The 12,996-nt window shown below is 44.9% G+C and overlaps 1 protein-coding gene and 1 pseudogene across 1 annotated transcript in view; one reads left to right on the top strand and one right to left on the bottom strand.

Moving 5' to 3' along the window:
- Window positions 1–12,996, bottom strand: part of LOC144824265 (contactin-associated protein-like 5) — a 1,259,345-nt gene that overhangs the window by 605,310 nt on the left and 641,039 nt on the right. The gene's annotated exons all lie outside the window — the stretch shown is intronic.
- Window positions 1,907–12,996, top strand: part of LOC144825333 (exosome complex component CSL4-like) — a 42,188-nt pseudogene continuing 31,098 nt past the window's right edge.

Below are 12,996 nucleotides of genomic sequence, written 5' to 3'. Positions count from 1 at the left end.
TACCCCTTTACCAAAGGACTGCTGAACAAGATTTGCTGCTTTGGAAAAGAATTTCGCTGGAGCTGCCACAAAGTTAGGCTGACTAGCAATGTAATTTGGACAGATAGATGAGGAGGTTGGTCCTGGTCTTGTCTCGGTTCTTTGACTAGTCTTTAGCCAGAAATTGCGTAGTCACAAGTTTTGGATTTTGTCTATATGGGCATCTCTAACAACACCACCATTGGTCCAGGACTGGAGGGGTACCCGTTGAGTGCCTAGGACTCAACCAGGCTGGGTCTAGGTGCAGGTTCAAGATGGTTGAAGCCTTCTCAGTCCTTTCTCTGATCAGGATGTCAGCCAACTCACCCTTGGAATCATTCTAACAGTCATGTTTTCAAGTGTAGAAACAGGTTTCAAGCAGCAGGGCAGGCCATTGAGGTTTCAAGGGAGTCTCCAGGCAGCAAGGTCCTCCTTCCAGGTGCAGCAAACCTGTTTTGTGGACAGGCCGCAGGCCACAGCAGCAGGCTTTTCTCTGAGAGACCTTCCCCAGGTCCAGAAACTGAACTGAAGAGTGGGTCTGAGGATACCCCTTTTTATACATGTGCCCTGTTTGAAGTAGAATTAGAGAATTCCCTTTGAAGTGCTTACATTTTCATTCCACCTCTGCAAGTGGAGCTCTGCAAGTGGGGCTGTGCCCAGCTGCACTCTCCTACTTACCAGTTCACGTCCCAATCAGACACACCTAATCCCTCTATTGTGTGGCTGTCTGGGACGAATTAAAAAGCCAAACTGCCAAATACACCCAGTCATTTGACCCAGGATAGACTAAAGATAGGCTAAAGACAACAAATATTTTAGGGCAGGAAAATGCCACCTTTCTGAAAGTGCAAACTGCAATAACAAGGTGATGGATGGAAGGCCTGAATTTTTCTCCGCCACCAGCAATCACTCGGGCTGCATCACAATCCATTGTTCTTTGCCCTCTATGCCACCTCAGTTTGGATTCAGCCATATGCAAACCAGCCTAGACTCTGCTCCAGCCTGAACTGCCAGGCCAGGTCCTTTCTGAACTGAAACACAAGCAACCTACTACCGGTTTTGCCCTGGTTAGGGATCTTCAGCCAGTTATAGAATGGTTCCAGTAGCACAGAGAGCCAGGGTGCAGTGATGCACAACAGCAGTGAAATCCTTGGTCCTGCCTGTTGGAGGCGTGACAAACAAAGCTCAGTCTAGAGACAGCCTGCAAGTATGATGGGCCATAATGGTGCCTGATCGAAGCACGCGGCTAGAGCGGGCCTTGGTGTGCGGTGAATGGTGAATATAAGTCGGATATGTGGCACAGGAGGAGACACAGAGAGAATGGCAGCACACAGTGGGCGGGTGGCACTGCAAGGATGGGAAGTCAGTGCAGGGGAGCCTGAAGGGAAGGAGTGCAGGCAGGAGATTGACCCAGCTGCTGTGGAGGTATCGGGAAGTATATGTGTCAGAGTTGGAGGACCAGCCACAATCTGCAGCTAAGTGGCTGCAGGGGCAGCGGAAAGAGGCTGGCAGGCCTTGCAGACCCTGAGGTCTGAGGTGGCAGACACAAAGGAGCTCAACCTTTGTACTGGTGTGCTAACTGGCCCCTGTGACTGAGAGATAGGAGGGCCTAGTGAACTGGGATGCTTGGCTTGGCAGAAGTGAAACAGCCATGATGCAGAAGTCAATTAGAGGCTGGGGGCCACAGATGCCACAGTGCAGCAAGTGGGTGATAAGCCCCCGATATTGTGAGAGAACCAGACCTGCATGCCCTGCATAAGACAGGGTGGACCTGGGCTCCACAGCTCACTCATGGGGGGGGGGGGGTTGAGAACTTCAGTGAGACAGACAGGGCCTAAGCCAAATACCTTCCCACCCTCATCATCGTGAAAGGTAACACCCCAGGAACATGACCACACAGACCAACATGGACAACTACACTAAGGTGCTGGTGTCTCAGGGTGATGGTGAGCAGGATCCAGGGGTACAGCTCCATGACTTGACTTTACAGGACATCATGAAAGCAATGCAGGACATGCAGATCTCACTGAAAGCTAAAGTGGATGGAGTGGCTAAAGACCTGGGCCTAGTGTATGCTGATCTCTGGAAAGTCACAGGGAGGGTTACACAAGTGTAGCAGCAGCACAGGACACCTCACAACAGGGATGTGGAGATTCTGCTATGGTTGACAGTGGTGCTGCCACAGGAACAATGTCCATCTAGTGGATCTCCCCAAAAGAATGGAAAGAGAATGTCTGAAAATGTATTTGGAACAGTGGATAACAGAGAAGTTTCAACCACGGGGCTCTCCAAATTCTTTTTTTTCGAGAGTGCCCACAGAATGACGGCCAAGCCACCCCCTCAGAGATTTTCACCCTGAACCAATATATTCTGCCTGCTCAATTACAGGGTGAGAGATGATTTTCTGCAAGAGGCACGGAGGTACAAGGAATTGCACATTGGTGATGAGCAAGTAAGTGGGTCCCTGACTGTACACTCCGGGGACCAAAACCATGCTGATCCTTTGAGACAGTGAAGAGGTCCAGAGACCTGAATCTGAATCTGAAATACATGATGTTCTATCTGGAGTGGCTCAAAATGCTTCATGGAGCAAAATCATATTTGTTCCTGGAGCCACAACAGGCATGCAATTGGCTGGAGACACTGGTGGTCCAAGTACATGTACGGCGGAACCAGGGCAATGACTTGCAGGGGCATACAGAGGAGAGTGATGCAGTGAAGGGCAAGTCTAATGACCAGAGTGAACTGCTGCACTGATGAGTGGATGGGGAGAGGTACTGGACTGGGTGGGATGGGAGTGGGGTGCTTAACATATGAACAGTGAAGGCACTGCCCACCCCAAAAGAGAGACTGTCAATGGACATAACTCGTGGGAGCACCCTGGAGGGGAGAGGGCCCTGCACATATTGGGTCAGCGAAAGCAAGTATTGACTGAGAAAAGGGACAATGTGTATAGTTGGAGGCTTTAAGTATTGTTGCCTATCAAAATTGTGATTTGATGCAAAGTACCAAGGGGGGATCACATCAATCAAGGCTATTTGGGCTCGATTTGAAGATCCAAGGTGAAGTACAGTTTACTGTTAAGATTGTTTCTTCACGCACATCAGAGAGGGACAAGGCACTGAATGGGGTGTGGGGGCTGTGGGTCTGGAGGTCTCAGGGAGTGCTTGAATGGCTGAAACTGTTGACATAGTTTCTTGTAACATGCGGGGCTGAAAAAGTATATTAAGCTGGCGAGGTAAGGGCGTATTTGTGCAGGGAGGGGATACACATAGTCTGCATGCAGGAGACTCACCTGATTCAAAGTGAGGCAGACAAACTCCGTAAAATGTGTATAGGCACATTATATCACACCAGGTAACCCCTTAATCTTGGGGGAATTTTTTAAAGAACACCACTCCAATCCCTCATTCCAACCCCATTACGGCAAACAATAATAATAACAACTGGCTCGAGTCTTCACTTAACACAGTCCTTCCAAGGAATGTGACCCAAAAAAAAGTAGAAGCCAAAAAAAACCCTGGTACACCTCTAAACTCCGGGTGTTAAAACCATCAGGCAAAAGGCAGGAAAGAAGTTGGAGGAAGGATTTCTCTACTACCAGTAAAACCAAATACAAAGAGGCGCTAAAACTTTACAAAACTGAAATAAAAGCTGCCCAAGCCTTTTATTACCAATAACAAATTTCATTGGCGGAAAACTCCCCCCATAAAAGATTTAAAATTGCCAAATCTCTTCTCACACCCTCCAGCCTCCCCTCCCCCACTACCTCCGACAACCCTCAACATCGGTGCAATGAGATAGCAGAATTCATTTCTGCCAACATTTTAAATATCTATAAGTCTTTCCACGGGCCACAGACCCACAAACCAGCCCATCAAAAGACATCACAACCCCAAACGCAGGAGCCTTGCTGGAGGAATTCCTTTTTTTGGGCCTAACTTCCTTCCAAAGAAATCTGAGCTAGCTAAAATCTGGTTCACCTGCTGACCCCGTTCCCCCCTCCATTTTAAATCAAATCACCAAAATCGTATCGCCAGTCATACTTGAAGTGATAAATGCCTCACTCAATCGTACCCCCCTTATGGAAACAAGCCAGGGTTAAAGCACTCCTGAATAAAACTAACCTTGACCCCGAAGAGTGGGCAAATTATTGACCCATCTCTCTGCTACCTGGTATCAGTAATTTAGCCAAAAAAGATGTGAATTTTGCCCTTTCTAGATTCCTAGAAGAAAATAATCGCCTCCATCCCACGCAGACAGGGTTCAGAGCCCAACAGGACACGGAGACCACTCTCCTAGCCGTGGTAGAAGGAGCGAGAAAAATTCTCGAAGACGGAGGCTGTGCTGTCCTCATTTTATTAGACCTCAGCTCAGCCCTCGATACAGTGAATCGTCAACTGATGATCCAAAGACTGAGGGAGGTAGGAGTAACCGTAATAGCATTGTCCTTCCTGAGAAATCGAGTTTTCACAGTCTTCGAAGAGGAATTCACCTCAAAGCAAATGCCCCTGACATGTGGAGTCCCCCAAAGATCTTCCCTTAGTCCAACCATGTTCAATATCTATATGAGCTCCCTTGCAGGATTCTTATGTTCAGATGGTGTACAGATGGTCACGTACGCAGATGACCCCCAGCTAGTTGTCTCCCTTAATCTGCAGGACAATTACGGTCCTGGCCTGGCTTCTTGTCTCGAGAAGGTCTCCAGATGGATGGATAACTCATTCTTAAAACGTAATGAAGCAAAGACTGAGCTTATGCTCCTGGGCCACTCAGTCCCATCAAACATAGACCTCTTGTGGCCAAGCTGTCTGGGCTCACCGCCTGTAATCTCAACTTTAAGCAACAAGCTCAAAAAGTCGCAGCTAGCCGCAATGGCCTCCTAAGAATGATCTGAGGGATCCTCCCCCCTGCTCCCTTTTGTGGCTAGATGGCTTCTAGTTCAAGCTTTAATTTTATCATGGCTGGACTATGCCAATGCCCTCCATTTAGGAGCCCCTCAGGTCTCAACCAAAAGACTGCAAACTGTACAGAATTGTGCAAACTCGCCTTCTATTGAACATCCCTAGATGCCTCTCAGTGAAACCTGCTCTTGCCACTCTGCACTGGCTACCAATCCAAGAAAGAATTCAATTTAAGTCATTGTGCAATGCACACGAAGCACTCACTGGCAAGGGCTCGTCAATGATCCATTCCATGATTCAGCCCTAACGACCAAGTAGGGCATTGAGAATGGATCTGACAATAAAGGCTTAATCCTAGTCCCGAAGATCACAAACTGGAGGCTGTCTGCTTTCAAATAACACAGCTAAGCTCTGGAATTACCTGCCGGTCCACATACGGCTCGAACCTAATTATCTGAACTTCAGAAAACAACTTAAAACTTTTCTTTTCCCTTGATCTGCTTATAGCTTAAGGGTGCCACAGACAGCGCTGGGATGCCCATGGGTAACCATGAGCCTTACAAATGCATTTTCATTCATTCATTGATTAGAGTACATATGCCAGAGGGGTGTGTATTTTTCTTACACTGAAGACATAGTTTGACGTACAGCTGGAGCGGATGGACCCTGGAGGCTGATATGTTTTGTTACATCATTGCTTTAATGGCCACCCCCTGACTACAGTAGGACGATAAGCCCCCAATCCCAGCAATCACTCCTTCCCTGGGGGGCAGCGCTATTGGCACTGCCTTACCTGGGTGCTTCAATGCTATGGCTGGGGGAATTTAACTACATGTTGGACAGAGAGGTAGATGGTCTCCCACCTAACCCAACTACTAGCAAAGCATGAGAAAAACACTAGACAAGGCCATGAGGGAAGTGGACACGACCAATAGATCATGGGAAAAACAACTGCAACAGCAGAAATTCTTCTATTATGTACAGACTACAAAAACTTACACCAAGATTGGCCATGTCTTACTTCAACGCCCCCACATACAATTTATATCAGATATTACTTACAGAGACTGGGCACTCTCAGACCACTCACCCAGGTACTTAAAATATTGCTGCTCGAGATGTAGAGCAGCAATACCTACATGGAGGCTATCATTCTCAATATTACGAGACATGGTGCTCCAGCAAGATGTATGAGACACGCTTAGGGAATACTTTGAACACAACACAAATACGGCAGGGACAAGGGGAGTGGAGTGGGATGACATAAAAGTGGTGAGGCAAGACATGGCATTGGCCAGGGCATACATGAGGAAGAGGGAATTAGAGATACAACTATCTAAAGCTAAAAAAACTAGATGAGTGCCAGATGCACCAACGCAAAAAGACTGCAGCCCTGCAGCGACCATATGGTTTGAGGCCCTGCAGTGGCTATATACTTTGAGGGCACTAATCATGGAAATACACTGGAGAAAGAACAGCTGCAACACACACACAGTATAGACAGGTTCTGAATAGGGAGAGAGACAAGTCAGGCAAACTGCTGACCTGGCTGCTCTGTAGGGAAAGGAAGGTGGCGGCCTTTATGGCCATGAAATGTAAGGTGGGATCCATAATCCATACAGTTACCATGCGGTGGGAGGACAGGGATGGTACTACAGGTGAAATCAATAGATAGTGTCGATTCTGATGGAAGTCCATTTATTGGCTGAGGAAACTCGTAGTTTGAGAAATAACTTACAAGGACAATGAAGCTTAACCGCATGGTAACTGAGAGCGCATTTCACCTTTGCGCATGCCCATGCAACCAGCGTCTCAATTGTAAAAGAAGACACTGCATTCCCTAATCACAGGCTCAGCGCATGCGCGAGTAAGCAGCGCCGTCTGAAACGCCGTCGGATTGTGTCAAGCAGTAACGGACTGCCGACTCCGGTAAGCAGACTCATGTTTTCTGCTCATCTCCCCTAAAAAAAACTCGGCTTGAATCTTTTTGCCTATTACTTACCCCTTATTTTCGCTTCAGCCTGATTTCAGCAAATTCCCTCAGCGCTGACGGTGCAAACGAAACGAACCCTCTTCAAGAGTGCTCCATCTCTAATCGGGTAAGAGGCTTTTCGTGTTTGCCCTTGAACATATGCTCGCCCCCTATGCGGTCCAGTTTTAATTAAGTGTTTCCACTTACAGGACAGCCACACCCCCCCTTACCATTTACAAGCAAGGACACAAGATCAATCATCCCACAGGTACCTGCCTTACGAGCATTTGCAAATAAACAGTTGCTCATAATGTTTGTGCATATGGCATCCTAGAATACAAAACAAGAGCTGATATATTCTTTCCTGTTTATATGTTTGTGTCTTTGGATTGATGTCTATAGGTGATTCACTATCTTCCACTTTTCGATCTGCTCCCTTTGGATATATGCTCCTTGTTGGTAAGCAGAGGTCTTTTTGGGCGTTGTAGTGCTCGTTTTGGTTCTGTTTTCAAAGAATTTTTTTTGAAAAAAACTGTGTACATAGGTTCTTTTCTTTCTTTTCCTTGCAGAGTAATCTGGCCCTGATGAGAATCCCTTCAGAACCATAGGGATTTGAAACGCGTAGGCTCCCCTCTTCTCCAGCGTCTGCTTCCATCTGTCCATTGCCTTAGTGTTGATTTGTGGCTACACTTGGTTTTGTGATTTACACACTGATCAATGTTTAGTTACTATAACTCAATGGATTCTAATACAAATTAATGTATGGTGTAAATAATTGTAAATACTTACATTTCCATTCAGCCAGCAGACCGAATACTTAACCTATTGGTTTATTCTTTATCCCATCTAGGTTTAGTTTTGTTATTTTGAATGTATGCATGTTTGTGGTATGACTGTGGTATGATTGACTGATGATTGTATGGTTGATTTTATTGCCCTGGTTTGTGTCCAAACTTTCTCTTTTTCATTTTGTATAGAAAAAGTTTCTGTTCTCTGACAGTACAGATTGAAAGTCAAAATGAATGTACTCTTTAAATTCTATGTTTGTATAATAAAACAGCTATTAAATAGCATTTCCCATTTTTTGATCAAGTGACTTTTTATGGTTGAAAAAATATACTAACTAAAATATCAGTATTGGCATTTCTATTTTGTTGTATAGTTTGCAGGCTCAGCCTTACTGATTAGAGCTTACCCCAGTTGTTCTGCATTGTCCATGGCCGGCATGACAGCCATTAGCAATTATACAACTGTTCGCTAAATGTTTGCAGTGTAGCATGTTTACAATTCCTTAAGATCTACTTATTAAGCTTAAATGGGCACTGATCAGCTTAGTTTTGGGAAGAAGAGATATACGGTAAAAATGGAAATACTGCAATGTACCTATGAACAGTGAGGACTCTGCTTGTCAGACCTGGGTGCTTATTATCTGCCCTCTCAACTACAGTGTACATCAGGCTGGTATGAGATGGAGAGCAGCATTGATTGATCTCAACTACAGGGTGCGAAGATGCAGCTGGAGCTCACAACAGCACTCCACAAGCAGGGGGCTGCATGTATCCTCAATGAGAAAATTGTAAAGATCTCCCTCCATGATATTAATCTTGCAAGCAGATCACAGCACAGGAGTAGTAAGGCTCCTCTATCAGACAATCTAAGCAATCACAACAAAAATGCAGTTTCATGCCAGACGTAAGTAGGAGGTGGACAATGGTGGACAGCTTCAAGATAAACAATGGCAGGAAGTGCTAACACTTATTAGAAAGATATCTAGCAACAGCTGATTCCACCTGATACAGTTAAACTTTGTACACAAAACAAATATAACCCCAGCTATGCTCCACAGGTTGGCCAATACAAAGTCACAACAATGCCCAAAGTCTGAACAAGATGGGGGCTACAAACCATAATCTGACGTAGGCATGTAAAGAAATACAGCAATACTGGGGACAAGTAGCAGGAGTAAATAGCGGCAGGCGCAATTTGGACCTACCGGACACCCCCAGCTCTTACTGCTGGCCATTGTGGTCCCTTTGGCTGGGCGCCAAACAAAGGAAAGGTTTATTGATTTAACCCTGAAGCTGGTCAGAATAAGGCTGGTGATTCACTGGTCAAGTAGTAGTGCCCTCACAATGGAGTGCTGGCTGAGGGACGCAGTGGATTGATGTATGGCTGAAAAAGCTATGATGAGGTTGGTTCAGATGGAACCCAGGCTTGCAAATCAGGACCTGTGGTATGGGCTGCTCAGAGAGGTGCAGTACCCTCCAGATGAGCGCACCCATGCACGAATTGGGGCAGCAGATGGGTGGAAGAGTTAGACAAGAGATGCTTGTCCATGCAAACCAAACTTAATTGGAGATACCTCCATTCACCCCATGGCATCGGTGCCTGGATACTCTTCCCCGCACCTCCAACACCATGTCTAACCCAGGTCCAACCCAGGTACAAGAGATGTGTGATTAGTTAAAGATTGAGACGTCATGTATTGTTTAGATCACTGTTCTAGTAACAATATGTCAGAGATATTAATTCCATGGAAATTGAACATTGTGACAGCATTATGATTGTCTACGGTGCATTGTTGTCACCTGTTACTTGTTGTAATATATAGAATCACAATCAAATATGAAAATACATATTTAAAAAAATATATGTAAACTTTAAGAATTGTAAAGTAATGTTCCATTATGATAACATATGTTTTTGCTCTTGTTATATTTGTGTGCATTTTAAGATGCTTTTAGGGGACAATCATTATTTGTTTTTTAATGTATCCATTATTTAGAAAAACATATATTCTGATATATTTGTAAAATTTGAAAACTAATCTTAATTATTTTTTTCTGATCGTAATACATTTAATGGAATTTTAGGTTTAATAAAGCCTTTATTTAAAATTCTAAAATAGGTTTCTTGGGTATTTATAGCAGCTGTGTGTAGTGAATCTGCCCCCCCACCCCCGCTCCAATGTATGCCCTACCCCAGTGTTTGTTGGATTGGAGTTAGAATAGTAAAAGTGATCCTCCCCCCAATGTCTGTATGTACATTCCCCAAAGTGTGTTCGCACATATTCCATCTTTTATATACAATGACCCCAATGTTTGCTGGAGTGTAGTTAGAATAGTGAATGTGACCCTTTACCTAATTTGTACACACAAATCTGGCACCCACCCAAGCATGCTCATCTATTCCCACCATTAGTTGCACTAGAAATACAATACCACATCTGATATTTCTCGCTAATATTCGTTGGACTGGAGTTAACTTAGGACCTTTGCCTCTTCAATGTTTAATTAACCCAGTTCTTGCTGGTCTTGAGTTCAAATAGAAATTGTCACCACCCACAATATATTAGTTTTTTCCAATACATGTTGGACAGCAGATACACTAGGAAAGCTGCCCTCCATGTATGCATTTTCCTCCATGTTTGTTAGATTGGAGTTTTTATAGTAATTCTAACCCCTCCCTGCCAGCCACAGTCCGTGGAGGGAGTTGCGGTAGGGCAGAAAGGCGGTACGAGGTAGGGGCAGGGTGGGGGGTGCTAAAAACCGGAATATGGATAATTGGAGGTAAGTAAACAATTTAATTATTAAAACAAATTTTGTAGCGCGGGCTGCATCGCATTTTGCGATGCAAGGCGCATTACGAAATTTGTTTTATTTATTAAATTGTTTACTTACCTCCAATAATCCATATTCTGGTTTTTAGCACCCCCCCCCACCCTGCCCCACCACCGTCCTGCCTTTCTCCCAAACGAACAGCCAAGCAATTCAGGCCTTTCGTGGCTGGTTTTAACCCAGACCACTCACCATTCTGTGTTGCAGATAGGTTTAGTTCCTCCTTTTCCTCATTGCCTTCGGTTTGCATAATTCCGTCATCATTCACTGCAACTTTTGGTGCCGACACCCTGAGCGTAAGGCTTCTTGGCAGAACGTGTTTGCCGGCTGCTTTGGACTGTCGGTTGGAGCAGCAAACCTCCAATCTCTTCTCATACATGTAAAGCGGGTGCAAGTCATTATGTAGTTCTTAGAGATAATAACATTTGTAGATGTATTTGTAGTGTTGTGGGCCCCGGGCCCACATTCTACTAATAAAGGACACGGCCACAGAGCAGTAAGTTACTGGAACTGGCCCAGGGCACGTGCGCCCGGCCCCATTTATTGGCAGGGTCACCTGACCGGGTAAGCCTGTGATGGGTGGGCAGCCGCGGCCGGTAGTGGGAGTACCGGCCGGGCAGTGACGTATTTTTATATATAAATAAACGTAAAAATAAATAAAACGAATTTCATTGCACACACTGAGTCGCATTTGGTGATGCAGTGTGTGCAACGAAATTCGTTTTCTTTATTTTTATGTTTACTTACCTTTTAAAGTCCGTAATCCACACATTTACTACCCCCCACCCTGCCCCTGCCCCTGCCCCTGCCCCTCCCCACGTCACCGCCCGGGCCGGTACTCCCACTACCGGCCGCGGCTGTAGGTGGAATACAAACCGAAACACTAGAACGTGTCCGGCAGGACACTGCAATACTGTAATTCTACATTTCCATTGTGAACAGTTTCCTGCCTGGACAGAAAAAAGAAAGATTAAATTAATGAAAGATGAGAAGACGTTGTACCATAGGAAACAAAATCCTGTCCGTTTGATTCTATTACTGTATACATGATCAGCATTGGAATGATCCCGTGATGACACGGTGTCTATCCCTGTATCAGCGCTCTTTTTTATTCTGTCTTTTTCTGAAGTTTCAGGGTACATACAGCAATCTGCATTTTCCTTTCCGCGTGCATTAGCCGCCCTGGGCAGGAGCGTCTGCGGCTCGGGGTGAGTCACCCCTGGGTCCTCCAGCGCCGCTGCTTTACATTCAAGATTGCAGAGTGCTGTTCCCATTTCAACCTTCGCCAGTCAGACCCAGCAAATGTGCAATCAAACACAGGATTACCAAATAACAAGCCCCGAAGCTGTTTATTCAGTTATTACATTTGTGTAAACGGCCGATGATTTTATGGAGCGAAGAACAAATAACACCAGAAAATGTAATTCCTGGACTGTTAAATGAGCCAGGAGGTCAACCGTGCTAAGCTTTATTTTGTTATTGACTTTGAACACGGATTTCACACATGTGCCAAGAATCATTAGAACAGTGATGCTCAAGTGTTTTTGAAAGTGGCACAACCGAAAGAAATACTAGATATTGGGACACTGAGAGGATCAGTGCTGATCATGGATGTGATATCCGGTCTGTAGGGTTAATCTTTGTAATTTCCATTCGGAATGATGCTGATTATTTTTTGCTTTTCATTGAAGTGCAGTTCTCGTGCTGTTGGTATTTTTGTATTTTACTTTTCCTACTGTTTTTTCTGCTCTTGTTTTTGACACCGTCTAATACCCACAGAGATTGTTACAATGATACGGTGCTGGCTGGGTGCAATTGACATCTGCCTCTGCATTTACCAGAAATCCTGTCTTAATATGTTTTATAACGTGTCATATCAATGAAAGTCTTCTCATTTAAAGGCTGGCACAGCACGGATAAACTGCGCCTAGACTGCAATTATGCCACTGTTCGTAGTGGTGCATTGAAGGTGCCTGGGTACTAATGCAAGCAAGGCAAAATACCTCCTTCTACCAGCTGGGTAGTAAAACATGACCATTACTGAAGTAAAGTGGAACCCTGGCCTCCCTATATCCTGGTTCAATTTCACTTGCCTCACTAGTGATGGATATGCATCCGATTGGTGCCAGTACCGTGCAACTAGGGTCATGAGTAAATGCCATGCAGCTCGCGATGCATTACATATTTTATTCTCCCTTATCGCACATGCAAATTCCATTCCTGGCACTGCGAGCATGGGTGTTAGTATCAAAGATGGCAAACGTGAATTTCCAATTAAACCACTCAATCGTGGCAACCAAAAACTTAAAAACAATAGAGATAAATATATCCAGGCAGGTCAAGTTCAGCAAAATAGAATTTAAGATGGTTGTGACACACGTGCCTAATGACCCCATACATATTTAAGCGATGGTCTATGACACCATTCAACAAGCAGATAGTGATATATGTAAAATAAGAAAGGCCAAGTTCATTACTGTGGAAT

The sequence above is a fragment of the Lissotriton helveticus genome, chromosome 3_1 (assembly GCF_964261635.1).
Source record: "Lissotriton helveticus chromosome 3_1, aLisHel1.1, whole genome shotgun sequence".
In the NCBI taxonomy this organism is placed as follows: domain Eukaryota; kingdom Metazoa; phylum Chordata; class Amphibia; order Caudata; family Salamandridae; genus Lissotriton; species Lissotriton helveticus.
The sequence above is the reverse complement of the archived record's forward strand: the minus strand, read 5'-3'. Positions and strand labels throughout refer to the sequence as shown.